Source organism: Canis aureus, chromosome 7, assembly GCF_053574225.1.
Source record: "Canis aureus isolate CA01 chromosome 7, VMU_Caureus_v.1.0, whole genome shotgun sequence".
NCBI classification, from domain to species: Eukaryota; Metazoa; Chordata; class Mammalia; order Carnivora; family Canidae; genus Canis; species Canis aureus.
The window spans coordinates 14815151-14831538 of NC_135617.1; the positions used below are offsets into that span (position 1 = coordinate 14815151).

At 43.0% G+C, this 16388-nt stretch overlaps 1 long non-coding RNA gene across 1 annotated transcript; it reads right to left on the reverse strand.

Moving 5' to 3' along the window:
* Positions 1-1970: 1970 nt before the first annotated feature.
* LOC144317081 (uncharacterized) lies at positions 1971-16361 on the reverse strand. The gene is made up of 4 exons (XR_013382960.1): positions 14716-16361; positions 11196-11257; positions 3146-3191; positions 1971-2161 (listed from the first exon to the last, which is right to left on the reverse strand). It is a non-coding gene; the product is annotated as an uncharacterized LOC144317081 (long non-coding RNA).
* Positions 16362-16388: the final 27 nt, after the last annotated feature.

The following is a 16388-nucleotide window of genomic DNA, read 5'->3' on the forward strand; positions in this document are numbered from 1 at the left end:
AGTCAGGGATTTGGCGCCCAGTCAGTTCCTGGAGCAAGACCAGGAAGTTTACAAAGACTATTATCATCATAATTATCTAGTCCTTTTGTTAAAAAAAAAAAAAAAGGTTTGAATGTGTAAAATTAATTCTCCTTAGTCACAGAGTTAAAACCACAGCTGGGAAAAAAAAAAAAAAAACCTGCAGTCAATTTAATTACTCCATCCTAAGGATAGATACAGAAAATCCATGACTGTGACTGTAAAAGATAGTGATCGGTTTCCTGTGTCCGTGGTGCACAATATTATTCTGTCTGTTATGAAACACAAACAAGAACTCATGCTTATCAAGAAGGAGGGCTTTTTTTCTTTAGGAAACTTTTGTTGAAATGTTGAAATTGTCAAGTTGACATAGCTGGTAAAGTCTAACACTATCCTTAGGTAAAACACGAGTGACAGAGACACAAGTGCAGAGGCAATAAACCTAGTGAGAAATTACTTTTTCCTTCGCTTGCCCTAATTTCTCCTTGGCTAATCCCATCTCCACCCCCCCCCCCAGTCCCACCCCCGAATTCGCCACACAGTCACGTTAGCGTTGGTCGTGTTTGGAGACGTCAGACATGGGTAATGGGGCTTCAGAACCCTTAAGTAAAAGATAGTAGGTTCCCTGGGCTTCTGAGCCCCGGCAGGTCTGCAAAAGCTGGCTCAGAAAGGAGACTCACGCACCGCCTCCCCTGCCAGCCCCGCGCCGTCCTGGGGTCTCCCCTAGCATTCACCGGGTAAGATCCAAGAACTTCAAGTTCTCTGGAATTTCGCCGTGACGCTGGGCCTCTGGACAGGCGGGTTTCTCTGGCTCCAGCTAAAATCTGAGGCTTTGAGCACCTGGGTGGCTCAGCGCTTGACCATCTGCCTTCCGCTCGTGTCGCGATCCCCGGGTCCTGGAATCGAGTCCTGCATCAAGCTCCCTGTGGGGAGTCTGCTTCTCCTTCGGCCTGTGTCTCTGCCCCTTTCTGTGTGTCTCTCATGTATAAATAAGTGAGAGCGAGAGCGAGAGCGTGAGAGAGAGAGAGAGAGAGAGAGGCAGAGACACAGGCGGAGGGAGGAGCAGGCTCCATGCAGGGAGTCCGACGTGGAACTCGATCCCGGGACTCCAGGATCACATCCTGGGCGAAGGCGGTGCTAAACCGCTGAGCCACCCGGGCTGCTCTAAATAAATCAAGTCTTAAAAATAAAATAAAATAAATAAATCCTGAGGCTTGGAGAGGAAGCGCCACAGCCTCGGTTCTCCCCTCCGGAGGGAAGCTGCAGCACCTCCCGAAGGTCACTGCAGCACCCAGCGAGGGGACCTGCAGGAAGCAGCGCAGGACCGCGCAGGGCCCCGGCCGCCCCCGACGCTGCGCTTCAGGCCCTGCCTCCGGCTTCAAAGCCGAGTCCTCGCCCCATCCGCAGAGCGAAGTGGGTGAGGTCGCGGGGAAGAACTTAGGGGTGCATTTGCCGGTTTCGGTTAGTTTTTCTTGGAGGCCCCGCTGCTGATCTGGTCCGCAGCCTGGTGGAGGCGGGGGAGGGCACCGCTCCCCGGAGTCCTGGCGGGACTGAGCCGCAGCTGGGCCCACGCGGTCGACAGGTGTGTGCCGCCGAACCCCGGAGCACCGGGAGGCGTCTGGAAGCCAGAGCGCAACGCCCCGGGCGAGCCGGTCCGGAGGAATCATCTGGCGGGTAAGCCTCTCCCGGGCCTGCTGCCGGCGCTGCGGATCGGTGGGCGCTGCGGGAGCCGGAGGAGCGTGAACGCCACGGAGCCGGCAGACGCGCAGGCCACCCAGCGCCGCCCCGCCCGTTTCCGCCGGGAGGGGGTTCCCTCTGCTGGGCAGAGTACTACGCGACTGCTTTTGTTCCCCAGGGCCAGCCTCCCAAGGAAGCGCAGCGTAGGGTTTACTTCCCTCTTGTCAGCTCTTGGAGCTGTAACCAGCGCACAGAAACTCGCAGTAAGATAATGGCTCATTCATTTAACGAGTGTTGGTGGAGTGCTCATTGCGTGCCCGGCACCCATACCGACTGGAACCACACTGGCCAGGCATCTGACCTCACGCGCTTCCATTTACAGTTAGTTGAGGGAATGCAGAATCATGTATCAAGAACAGCTGTAGGAAAGATGATGGCACCACTTGGCCACCTTTCCACAGGTCACCTCAAAAAGGATAAGAAAGGAAAACAGGGTCAGGGGGATAGAACTAGAACCATCACCTCCCTCTTTCTTGTGTCTGCAGGGGGAAGGGAATAAAGTAAGAGATGACAGGAGGGATCTCCTGCAGTGATCAGCTCTGTGTTCTGTGGGCAGATTACCTATTTTCTTATGGTATCAAATCCCCTGGTCTGGGTGCCTGGGTGGTTGAGATGGTTAAGCTGTCTGCCTTCAGCTCAGGTCAAGATCTCTGGTCAAGGATGGGGTACCACATAGGGTTCTTGGCTCAGGGGGGAGTCTGCTTCTCCCTCTCCCCCTCCTCCCCACTCATGCTGTCTCTCTGTCTCAAATGAAAAATAAAATCTCTAAAAAAATTTTTTAAAAGATGCTTTGGTCTGAATGTTTGTGTTCTCCCAAAATTAATATGTTGAAACCTACTGCCCAGGGACGCCTGGGTGGCTCAGCAGTTAAGCTCCTGCCCAGGGAGTGATCCTAGAGTCCCAGGATCAAGTCCCACATCAAGCTCCCTGCATGGAGCCTGTTTCTCCCTCTGCCTCTGTCTCTGTGTCTCTCATGAATAAATAAATAATCTTTTAAAAAAAGTAATGCTCAGTGTGATGGTATTAGAAGGTGAGATCTTTTTTTTTTTTTTAATTTTATTTATTTATGATAGGCACACAGTGAGAGAGAGAGGCAGAGACATAGGCAGAGGGAGAAGCAGGCTTCATGCACCAGGAGCCTGACGTGGGATTCGATCCTGGGTCTCCAGGATCGCGCCCTGGGCCAAAGGCAGGCGCTAAACCGCTGCGCCACCCAGGGATCCCAGAAGGTGAGATCTTAAGGAGGTGCTTAGGTCATGAGAATGGCCCCCTCATTGATGGGATTAATGGTCTTCTAAGAGTCCCTAGAGAGATCCCTTCCCCTTCTGCCATGTGAGGATTCAAGGAAAAGACAAGCTGCCCTCTGTGAACCAAGGAAGTAGGGTCTCACCAGATATCCGTCTGGGTCATGATCTTGGACTTCTCAGCCTCTAGAACTGTGAGAAATAAATGTTTACTGTTATTAGGCCACCCTAGTGCATGATATTTTGTTATAACATTCTGAATGGAATAAAATGGTCAGGATATTATATATACTAGAGAAATAAGTCTGTCTTTAAGGTCTAAATGTAATCTACCATTCTGGGATCCCTGGGTGCCTCAGCGGTTTAGCACCTGCCTTTCGGTCCAGGGCATGATCCTGGAGTCCCGGGATCGAGTCCCACATCGGGCTTCCTACATGGAGACTGCTTCTCCCTCTGCCTGTGTCTCTGCCTCTCTCTCTCTCTCTCTGTGTGTGTGTGTGTGTGTCTGTCTCCCATGAATAAATAAATAAAATCTTAAAAAAATAATCTGCCATTCTGCTCTCATGACATTAAGACAAAGACAATAAATAAGGTGAAGAAAGGGAATGAGAAGAGTTCAGTGCAAGGACTGAAAACAAAAAGAACAGGGGTTGGGTTGGTTAACACTATGTCCCGTGTTCCCTTCTTACAAAGAAACTGTATTTAAGCATATGAATTCTTTACTATTCTAACCTAGATCAAGGACTGATCATTAAGGGAATTAGAATCATGAAGTAAGTACGCCCTCGCCCTGGAATCTGACCGTGAAGTGGAAGTCTTGGTAATACTAGTGACTCCACTTCCTTTTTAAGCTACCTTAGCTTCTGGCTTTGAAAAGATCTGCTGGGCCTGTGTTCTGTGCCTAGATCTTATTGTAAAGGTGACTAATGACACAGAGGTCAATGCTATTGAAAGAAAATTAATGTTACTCAAAGTTCCGCTGCAAACAAGAGGCATAGCTCACCACACAAGCCCACCAGAGGAACACCAGGTTTGGGTCAGGAAGCAAAGGCAGGAGCAATCAGTATGTTTAGGAAGATTCTCTATTTGGGGTCCTCTGGGAAAGGTAAGACAGGGCAGGGTGAACAGTTTAAGACTGAGTAGTTTGAATAATTTCCTTGGGTTTGGGGCTATATTGGTGGTTCCTAGTTGCCTGGCTCTTGGCCGTGGGATGATGGACAGAGGAATATTACCTCCTGGGGTATAAGGGCAAGGTCATGAAGGTATGGCTCTGGATTTGTTAGTTTGCATGTCACAGGCATGCTCTGAGCTAGACCCTTTGTAATCTCTACAAATTGGCTAGCCCTGATAAGGGCAGTCTGTCCCCAGCCAGAAGGATTTTTTGAGATGTTAAAATATGATAGAGAAAATATGAAATATGATTAATGACAGCCTGAGGTAAGAAAAAAAAGACAGAAATTTCTTGTCCAACTCCTAACTCTGGGAAACGAACTATAGGGGTGGTGGAAGGGGAGGAGGGCGGGAGGTGGGGGTGAATGGGTGAGAGGCACTGAGGGGGGCACTTGACGGGATGAGCACTGGGTGTTATTCTGTATGTTGGTAAATTGAACACCAATAAAAAATAAATTTATTAAAAAAAAAAAAGAAATTTCTTGTCCAGAATTCCTCTGAGAGTCTAACCTCTGGACACATACTTCCTTTTCTTCAGCTCCAGAAAAGGACTTTGAAAAAGAAGTTTATTAGTTTGGATGGAGTGGTGATGGAATCAAGTGAAAAAGATAGAAAAACGGGTTCAGGGAAGTAGGATCCAGTGAAAGAATGAAATATTAGCCAGACTTGTGGTGGGATGTTGAGGTAGGTTTATACCATAATCAAGTCTATGTAGCTGGGCTGAGCTGTTTTTTCCAAAAGAGTGGTTCCCTACCTAATGGGATTCTTTGAATTTGAGACTGCAAAACCTTTCAGTTATTGAACAAATCACATTTTCCAAAGAACTTCCCAGTAAATGGTCCCAATATTGCAAAGTAGGCCCAGCAGGTATTGTCATTCTGAATTTAAAACTGAGTCTCAGATAAATTAAGTAATTTGCCCAAAGCTCTGTGATTGGTTCACTGAAGAGCTCTTGTTGGTCTCTTGGCCTGATGCTTAACTCTTCATGCCATTAAGTGCATTTTTAAAAAGTGTAATCAATACATATTCATTGAGGGGTTGCTAGTAATTAAATGCCTACTTAAAGTGCAAGGGCCTTTGGGAATGTGATATTTGCTGGCCCCTAATATATTCAGTGTTGACACATAACTAGTTTATTACTTCTTAGCAGTATCAATATGACACAGAAGTCATACACACTCCAGATACACAGATTGGTTTTCATCCTGGCTCCACCATACTATATATGTAGACCTGGCTCCTCACTTAATCTTTCAGGTCAAGCTTTGTTATCCATAAAAAGAGCATAATATCTACTTAATAGGTTTGCCAAGAGGACTAAATAAAATATGTACGTGTAAAAATTTTAAATATAGTGATGTTTCAGGTGGCTGAATTCGATTTCACATAGATAGAAGATCAAGAATTGATCACCCAACAACTGAATAAGGATTTCTGTAATCAACAATGTGAATTTAAAAGAAAACTCATAATAAAAGTGTTTCCAATCATTATTATATTTATCATTTGTAAGGAGAGATAGCATTAGAGCAATAACTCACCAAAGTCAAGTATTTTCTATTGCAGCTTGACTGAACCATGGCTTCCAAATTAAACTTTTAAGTCAGCTTATCCAAGGCAATTACCTTACGGACCATGGGTACCTGATTCTTTTGCCTCCAGTGTTGCCACTAATCACCTCTAGTTAAATAAATAGTCCCATATGACCATTTGAAGGCTTTCATTATGTGCTATATTTCTTGATATCCCTCCTCCTATCACACCAGAAAGAGAGAAAAGAAGAAAAGAAAATATGATAATGTTTTTCAACCTTGGCACTATTGGGGCTGCATAAGTCACTGATGTGGGGAGGATGTCCTGAACATGCTAAACATTGTAGAATGTTTAGCAACATCCCTGGCCTCTACCCAACAGATGCCTAGGGTGCCCTACCCACAGCTGTGACAAGGAAAAATGTCTTCAGACAATCCCAAATGGCCCACAAAGGTCAGAATAACCCCCAGTTAAGAACCACCAACATACAGAAAATAATAATCAGCAGCAGCAGAAAAGAGACTGATTTTTTTCCCCTTCCAAATACTACAGTTTAAGACCTTGTCCAGGAGCTCTCAGTAGATTTTTCCTCTACTGCATTGGCCAGGATCACCACATGCTCATGCCTCAACCAACCACATGCAAGGCAAATGGGAGCTGGCACTGCTCTTAGTCAAGGGAAATATTGCTCTAGCCCATGCTTCAGGGCCCTGTAATTTAGAGTATATATAGTTTTTACAATAAATCTTTTTAGAATAATTTTAATTTACAGAAAAATTGCAAAGATAGTACAAAAAGTTTCTGTATATCCTTTACCCAGTTCTCTCTCCCTAATATTAGCAACTCATGTAACTATGGTACATTTGTCAAAATTAAGAGGTTAATATTGGTACATTATTATTAACTAAATTCCACACTTTATTCAGATTTTTCCCACTAATACTCTTTTTCTATTCCAGGATCCCACCCAGAATATCACATTATTTTTAGTCATAGAGCCTCCCTAGTTCTCTCTGGTCAGTGATAATTTATCAGTCTTTCCTTGTTTTTGAAGACTCTGACATCTTGAAGAATACTAGCCAGGCATTCCATAGAAAGGTTCTCAATTTGGGTCTGATGCTTTTCTCATGACCAATTTGGGGTTATGGGCCTTTGGAAGGAAAACCACAGAGGCAAAGTGCTCTTCTCATAATGTTATGTCAGGAATATATACTATCAACATGATTTATCACTGCTGTTGTCAATTTTAATCATTTAGTTAAAGTAGTGTTTGCTGGGTATCTCCATTATAAAGTCACTATTTTTCTCTTTCCATAATCCATTCTTTGGAAGCAAGACAAAGTTCAGCTCATACTGAAGGGGAGAGGAATTAAGTTCCATCTCATGGTGGGAATGATATTTACATATGTTGTTTGGAATTCTTCATTAAAAAAGTCTTACCTCTTTTTATCTATTTATTCAATTATATATCAGTATTGATTCAAGTGTTTGTATTTTGTTACGTGGGTTATAATCCCACATTATTTTGTTGTTTTTGCTCACATTGTTTCAGTTTAGGCTATTGGGGTCTCTTTCAGGTTGACTCCTGTGTTCTTCTGACATAATCCCAATTTTTTGTTTTGGGACTACTTTCCTTCCTCGCTGGTATTATGTGTCAGAACCACCTTGTATTTTCTCTACTCAGTCTTAAAATTACCCATTTCTTCAAGGATCCTGGGTTCCTTTTATTGGAGAGTGGTATTTACAAGCCAAGATTTGGGTGTGAGTATGCTCATTACAATTGGGTATAAGTGCTTCCAACTCCTCTCAGCACATAATATGTTTTATAAACATATATGTTTTAATATATACATTTTAGCATATATATACTAATACACGTATGCAAACTTATGTATACCTACTCCATACCTATCTGTGTATATACATGAGCAGAGCTAATTCTGTAATCTCTGATTCTAATTCGTTACCAGAGAGTTCATTCTATCTTTCTTCACTTGATGATTTGTAACTTCTTTCTCTGACAGTGAGAAACCTGGTTCCCATTATGTACTATCCATTTACTTATGCATTCAACCTCAGCATGCATGTAAAACAAGTTCAAAATTGTTAATCTATACTCCTGTGAGAAACAGATGTACAAACAAGAGTACAGTGATTTTTTAAATATTTTATTTATTTATTCATGAGAGACAGAGAGAGAGACAGAGAGAGAGAGAGGCAGAGACACGGCAGAGGGAGAAGCAGGTTCCATGCAGGGAGTCTGATGTGGGATTCGATCCCGGGGCTCCAGGATCATGCCCTGGGTCGAAGGCAGGCACTAAACCACTGAGCCACCCAGGGATCCCCAGAGTACAGTGTTTACATACAGTTCTTTTTGTTTTTAGCCTTATAGGTTCCAGTGGAGTACGTTTTTTAATCAGAACGTTTATAGAGAGAGAACCCCACAAAATTTTTTGCCTAAACCCCACACCCTAGCAGTGGCCCTGTTCTCTTTCCCATTAATCCCATTATCATTTTAATGCCTTGATGTATATTCCTATTTTTCTCCTTGCTCAAACATAAATAAGCACACAGGAATATGAATACTATATAGGTGTGTTTGCTCATTTGGTCTGGGGTTAGAGTTTGAGAAATGGAATGTTGTAGAAGCAACCCAAGCAATTCTAAGGTATAGTCATGGTTAAGAATCACCACTCTAAGCCAATCATGGTCAATCTAATCAAGGCTATATCTTGCTTGTGTGTATGACCTTTATCTATGTAAACAAACAGGCAAACAGAAGAAATAAGTAGAAAATGAAGTAAAGTGGAACTGATGTTGAAAGTTTATGATGTAGGGCCTGGGTTGCTCAGTGGTTGAGCATCTGCCTTTGGCTCAGGTCGTGATCCTGGGGTCCTGGGATTGAGTCCCGCATCAGGCTCCCCACAAGGAGCCTGCTTCTTCCTCTGCCTATGTCTCTGCCTCTCTCATGAATAAATAAATAAATAATCTTTAAAAAAAGAAAGTTTATGATGTAGACAAAAGCTGAAGAACATACAAACTAAAGTTATAATGAGCAGAAACGATGAAGCAGACACATAGTGGGGAGACTATATAGGCCAGTTGGGGACAAGAAAACAGAAAACAGAGAAATACGCCTCAATTTTCGACAGTTTTCTAGATACAATTCTAGTGTCAATCATATCTTTAGAGTGAACTGTAAATTTCTGGAAGTAACCTTAGTAACCAAGAGTCTAATTAAAATATATAGATGTGAAATAAAAGTGAATGAAAGAGGGAAGGGAATTGGCCAGTGTTGCAGGGATTAAGGATGTAATAGAAGAGAGCATCCAGTCCATAGCCAGATGATAAGATCCATTCTGCATTTGGGTTTGAAGAGAAAGAGTATATTAAAGTCATATTTGATCATTTGGAAAGGCCACTAAGGCATTTGGACTTCCACAGGGTTTGGGAATCTGTCTTTCATTCGTGCAGACTCAGAAACCTGAGCTGCCAGCTAGGTTTAGATCATCTAGATCATCTCTTAGGTGTGAACACACAATAATCATCCCCAGTGAAGTTCATATATTAAAAACCAAGTATAAATGTATTGGTTTATGTGGACAATAGTTGCCAAATTTATCAGGTATTTTTGTTTACTTCTAAGAGCATTGTATTTCTATAGGCAAATCCATGTGAAAAGCCAAATTACTATTGGAAGATTTCTTGATAGGTATACAATTTAGATCAAAAGAAGCTGGAACACCTGGCTGGCCCAGTGGTTGAGCGTCTGCCTTTGACTCAGGGTGTGGTCCCGGGATTGAGTCCCACATCAGGCTCCCTGTGAGGAGCCTGCTTCTCCCTCTGCCTATGTCTCTTCCTCACTCCATCTCTGTCTGTCATGAATAAATAAATAAAATCTTTAGATCAAGAGGAGCTAGCTGCAGTTAGTGCTAGCAAGTTACAACACTCAGATGTATCCACTTCTAAGAATTTACCTGCTGAAGAGCTTAGATACTTAAGTCTGTGAGCCAGAGCCACCGAAGGTGCTGAAGTCAGAATAATACACCCACCCCCATCCAAAGATGTCCAAATCTTAATACCCAGAACCTGTGAATATGTTAAATGGCAAAAGGGAGTTAAGTCTGCAGATGGAGTTAAGGTTGCTAATTGGTTGAATTTAAACGGACTATTCTAGATTATTCAGGTGGGTCCAATATAATAAGCACAAGCTTTAAGTATAGAAAAGAGAGGCGATCTCTCTATCTCTCTCTCTCTGTGACTATCATAAATAAATAAAAATTAAAAAAAAAGAGAGGTGAATGTGAGAGTTCTGGTTCGTGAGAATTAGTTGGCATTATTAGCTTTGCAAATGAAAGGGAGGGATCCTGGGTGGTTTAGCGCCTGCCTTTGGCCCAGGGCTTGATCCTGGAGTCCCAGGACCGAGTTCAGGTTCCCTGCATGGAGTCTGCTTCTCCGTCTGCCTGTGTGTGTGTGTGTGTGTGTGTGTCTCTCATGAATAAATAAATAAAATCTTAAAAAAAAAAAAAAAAAAAGAAAGGGGCCATGAACCAAGGAATGTGGGCAGCCCCGAAAATTGGAAAAGGCAAGAAAACAGATTCTCCTCTAGATTTTAGAAAGGAACACAGCCCTGCTGACATCTTGATTTTCGCTCAGTGAGACCGATTCATTTAGGACCTTAGAATTATAAGATGAAAAAAAAAATGTGTTGTTTTAAGCCACTGTTTATAGTAATTTGTTATAGCAGCAATGAGAAACTCATAGAGACACTCTGTCAATTTAACCATTCTGACTTCCATTTATATATTCCACAAATTTTCCTTTTTTTTTTTTCTTGTTTAAACAAAATGACATAATTACCTGTTAACTTTTAGTTGCAATCATAATCCTGATAGGCTTCCCCAAATGAATCCCCTTGCCTGGACTGAAGGCCAATCACCAATTATTTGGACTTTTTTCTGTTCTGGGGAATCTTCTTAAAAATGGGCCATTCAGGGCACCTAGGTGGCTAAGTTGGTTAAGCATCTGCCTTTGGCTCAGGTCACAATCCCAGAGTCCTGGGATGGAGCCCCATGTCAGGCTCTCTGCTCAGTAAGAAGTCTCCTCCCTCTCCCCACACCTGCTCTCTTTCTCTCTCTCAAATAAATAAAATCCTTTTTCGGGGGGCCCATTTTTTTGGTCCTGGGAATCTTCATACAATAAGGATACTAGCCTCTGGCTCTCAGGTTTCTTAAGATACACATTGTCTTCTCTCAAAGGCCATCCTAGAGACCTGAAACCAGAGTGAATTCTGGAATCCCTAAAAAATTTGGAGATTCCAAACCTAGAGGTATACAGGGCAAAACAAACACCTAATGGCATAAATAAACTGGCACATTATAAATCAACATATTTTATTATTATTCTCTGTGGAGTGCAGTTGTTAAAAGTGTCAAGGACTAGTATTAAGAGGCAGAGTACATCTTTGTACCAAGATAGCACTATTTTCCTTACCTCTGAAAAGAGTTCTTTATAGTCCAGATTGTAGAATCTAAACTTGTTTTATACAATGGAAGCTAAAAGTAAAAATAAGTAAAATGTAAGAATTATCGAGCTCTTACATTTTCTAGGCACTATTCCAATTTAAGATTCATTTATAGCTCACCAGAACTCTGTGAGTTGGGAACTATGATTATCCCTATTTTACAGATGAAGAAACTGAGGTTCAGAGTGATTAAGTAGTTTGACCAAGGTTATTCACATAGACTGAATGTGAATTCATATGTGGAAGTTCTGATACCCGCAGGGGTATTTAGAGGGGGAGCCTTTGGGAGTTAATTAGGTTTAGATGAAATCATAAAGGTGAGGCCCTGATGATAGGATTAGTATCCTTATTCTCTGTCTCTCTCTGCCCCATGAAGATACCCAACGGCAATCCAGGAAGACAGTTCTCTCCAGGAATCAAATCTGCTGGCACCTTGATCTTGGACTTTGCAGCCTCCAGAACTGAGAAATAAATGTATGTTGTTGAAGCCACCCAGTGTGTGGTATTCTGTTACAGCAGTCTGAGCTAAGTTATACAACTAGTAAGTGGCAGAGCTATTACCTGACCTTGATCAGTCTAACTTAGAGACTGAGTTATTAACTGTATGTGTTTTACCATAAGTTAGAGGTTTACTCATCTTCCACAAATCTGTTTCCAGGAATTAAAATAAAGGGAAGCACAGTGAATGACTAAATAGAGGAAAGGATATTTTCATAATAAAGCCTATTAGTACCAAAGCAAATTACAATAATAATTTAATTAAAAGTAATGAGTGGTCACCAATACAAGTGCTTAGGAAGAGAAACTTCTACAAACCTGAAATAATGTGTTTACAGTACCTTAGTCATGATAGTTTTATTTATCTTATTTTTAAAATATTTTATTATTCACTCATGAGAGACACACAGAAAGAGGCAGAGGGAGAAGCAGGCACCCTGCAGGGAGCCCCATGTGGGACTCCGTCCAGGAACTCCAGTATTGTGCCCTGAGCCGAAGGCAGACACCCAGGCATCCCAGTCATTATAGTTTTATTAAAACTGTATTGTTGGGTGAAAAGCTCATTGTTTTGGGAATCTGAAGAACTAGACTCTTGCTGTTTTGCCATTAGCCAGCTAAGTGAGCTTGATAAAGCCACTATATTTATAGGCTCTAGTTTTTGAGAAATAGCATTCATACTTCTGGAGAAGGCACTGTAGGAAAAAGGATAAATATGTTTTTTAAATCACAGGAGAATCAATACTAGCATCAAGAATTTATTGATTGTGGGACGCCTGGGTGGCTCAGCGGTTTAGTGCCTGCCTTCAGCCCAGGGTGTGATCCCCGGGTCCTGGGATCGAGTCCCACATCGGTCTCCCTGCATGGAGCCTGCTTCTCCCTCTGCCTATGTCTCTGCCTCTGTGTGTATCTCATGAATAAGTAAATACAAATCTGTAAAAAAAAAAAAAAAAAAAAAGAATTTATTGATTGTATCTCTATTTGAAATGTATAAGTCAAAAATTAGAAGGGACAGGACTGATTGATTTTCTTAAGTAATTAAGTAGGTGATAAAGTGAGTAGTGAGGACTGAGAAACAATACTAAAATTATAAAGAAAAGTTTAAAAAAACTATCAGTAAAACTAAGCAAATCTATATGGCTCATTATCTCTTGCATCCAGGTAAACTGGGATTTCCAGGCATTTTAAGAGCTTTGATAAATTGCTCTATCCCACCACAGAAATCCTTAAATTAAGTTAGCTTTTGGTTCAAGTCAGTTCAATTCAACCTACATTTACAGGGTACCCTCAGAGATGATTTGCCCTGAAGCTAACGAAGACTGAGCTTCATTCAGTCCCTGACTTACACAGCCACAGGGAGCACTGGAGCTGCTGGCTATGTGGAGTTCTGGTTGGGTAGCAGAAACCAGGTTGCAGAAATGTGGAAAGAATTTCTATGTGACATTTGTGGTAAATTGCCTAAAAGAGTTCACAGAAGAAAGGGACCTGAATCTCCAAGGCCTCAGCCACTTGTTTTATCTCTATTTTACATTCTACATGTTCCTTTTACACCTAACTCTGTGTTTATAACACTACATATTTTCTCTTTAAGCACCTTGCCCATTTATACCTCAGTTTCAAATACCAGTGTCTTCTGTGCCTACCATGTGTTATGCCTTGAACAAAAAGAGGTACACAGATGAAGGAGTTCAGTTTGGTAGGGAAGAAGAGTGGAGACTTAGACATGAAACAATGCTACCCTAGTAGTAGAAACAAAGTATAATAGGGGCACATAGAACAAAACATTTAACAATATTAATTTGTTGCAGTGTCCTTGTCTTCTTAAAGATACTGAACTGCTAAAAACCTCAGAGTTGAAGTAACTCTGAGCCTCTGTGAAGTAGCCTATAGCCTGTTTGTTTTTTTTTGTTTTTTAAGATTTTATTCATTTTGGGTTCCCTGGGTGGCTCAGTGGTTTAGCGCCTGCCTTCTGCCCAGGGTGTGTTCCTGGAGCCCCGGGACTGAGTCCTGCATTGGGCTCCCTGTGTGGAGCCTGCCTCTCTCTCTTTCTCTCTCTGTGTCTCTCATGAATAAATAAATAAAATCTGAAAAAAAAAAAAAAGATTTTATTCATTTATTTGAGAAAAAGAGAGAGAGAACCTGCACAAGCATGGGGAACAGCAAGCAGAGGGAGAAACAGGCTCCTCGCTGAACATGGCTCCAGTCATGGTCCCGGGGTCCTGTAATCCAGGCCCATGTTGGGCTCCCTGTCCAACCCAACCCCATTGTTGGTCCTGGATTACAGGACCCCGGGACCATGACTGGAGCCAAAGGCACAAGCTTAAGTGAGACACCCAGGTGCCCTGGCCTAGTATTTTTTAAGTTACCACTTCTCAAACTTTTTTTTTTTTATTGTTATCTGCAGGGTAGCAGACAATACTGTTCAAACATACTACATGTTCCCCTACATTTCTCAGCCTCCCTTGTAGTGAGGTTGGGAGTCATGGGCCTATTCTGGTCAATAGGTATGAGAGGAAGTGATTGTAATGTTTCTGGTTCAAGCCTAGAGGCCCAGAGCCAAGATGCAATAGCTGAAAGATATAAGTATGCTAGATCCTTGAAATTCTGAGTAAACCACCATGGAGGTGATTGTGATCCAAGTCAGACTTTATGGTAATTACATGTGCACATTATATGTGCATATACATAGGCATATATGTGAATCAAAATTTTAAGATAATACTGTTATAATACTTGCTGTTTCTGACATACCTGGTATTTTAGTTCCTTCGGGGAAAATGCTTATCAGACTCACAATGTCACTACATCCTAATTGGTCTCCACCCACAAAGTGAAAAATAAAGTCTTTTTATTAAAAAATTTTTTCTAATTTTATCTTTTTAATTTTTTGATTCCAGTATAATTAACATATAGGGTTATATTCGTTTCAGATGTACAATAGACGGATTCAGTAATTCTCTACGTTGCTTGTGGGTAAGCTGCCGCGGAGCTTACCTGAGCCCTGCATCTAGTTACCCTCAGCACACCGCGGTTAGGGGAGGCCCTGAGCCAGCACGCTGGCTCCTGACCACATTGTTCTCCAGAGACAGCTTTTCCACTTGCTCCTCCAGGAGTTAGTTAATAGCCTCCTTACACCTCATATGGCAGGACTGCAAAAAAGCATTGTGAGGGACAATTCATTCACCCTTTGAAGTGAACGTGTTTTTCTGTTTCCCAAGGTTAATCATTCCTATAGCTAATCTGCTAGCTCTCTCAATAAAAGCTGGATGAGACAAAGCCTCCCCTCCAGTGGAGGGTTCTCGGGCCTTGGAACCCCACACTGAAATTCAGTGAGCCTCCGAGTTTTGTTTTTTTTTTTTTTTTTTTTAAGATTTCATTTATTTATTCATGAGAATACACAGAGAGGAAAGAGAGAGAGGCAGAGGGAGAAGCAGGCTCCATGCAGGGAGCCTGACGTGGGATTCGATCCCGGGTCTCCAGGGTCACGCCCTGGGCCAAAGGCGGCGCTAAACCGCTGAGCCACCCGGGCTGCCCGCTCTGAGTCTGTCTTCGTATATCCTTGCCTCGGAACCATCCTGGCTCCTGGCTCCTGGCTCCTGGCTCCGTGGCAATTACTCAACGCTGATCACGGGTACGTGTACTCTTGATCCTCTTCATCTTTTTCACTCCCACCCGCCTCCTCTCTGGCAACCACCAGTTTGTTCTCTGTATTTAAGATTATGGGTTTTGTTTTTTTTTGTTTTTTTGCCTCTTTCTTCTTTCTCCATTTGTTTAGTTTCTTAAATTGCGCATGAATAAAATCACATGCTATTTGTCTTTCTCTTACTTCACTTAGCTGTAACGTAGGCCGCTCAGCACACTGGCCTGCTAGGGACAGCTTTCAGGCGTACCCGATTATTTAGAAGGGTAACTTTTACAATAAATACAATGTCACAGTGATAATAAAAGTGGGAAATACAGGTGATTTTACCTTGTAAAATTAAATTATTGTGGGCAGCCCCGGCGGGCTCAGCGGTTCAGGGCCTGCCTTCAGCCCAGGGCGTGACCCCGGGGTCCCGGGGTCGAGTCCCACGTCGGGCTCCCTGCGTGGAGCCTGCTTCTCCCTCTGCCTGTGTCTCTGCCTCTCTCTGTGTGTGTCTCTCATGAGTAAATAAAATCTTTTAAGAAAATTAAATCATTGCATTTTTGGCTGTTTCTATTTGGTACTTAGAGGTGAATACACATACATACGTATGGAATGAAGGAAAAATGTTTTCCACAGTTCTGCAAACCGGGCCGTCTCTGGCAACCGCAAAGCACCGCCTCCCTAAAAGTTTGCATTCCGGCCCAAAAGGACCCGGTTGAGGACGTATTCAGGCTGCGGCAGGCAGGTTCTGACAGGTCCTTGAGGACAAAATGATCTTCATCCGTCTTCTCAATAGCAGGAGAAAGAAGCGAAGCCAGGAAATCTTACACTTTCACGAGGCGCCACAGGGGAGGCCTGTAAGATGAAGGAACAAAAACCCCAACGCGGCCCACGCGTCCTCCTCCCTCAGCGACCGGACGTGGCTTGCGGACAACAGCCCCCGAGCTCCAGGCCGGAACCGGGACGCAAGTCTCGCGAGAGCCCCCGGCCGCCGGGAGCCTTCCGTGAGCTCGAGTTCCCGCCCCACCCCCACCCCCACCCC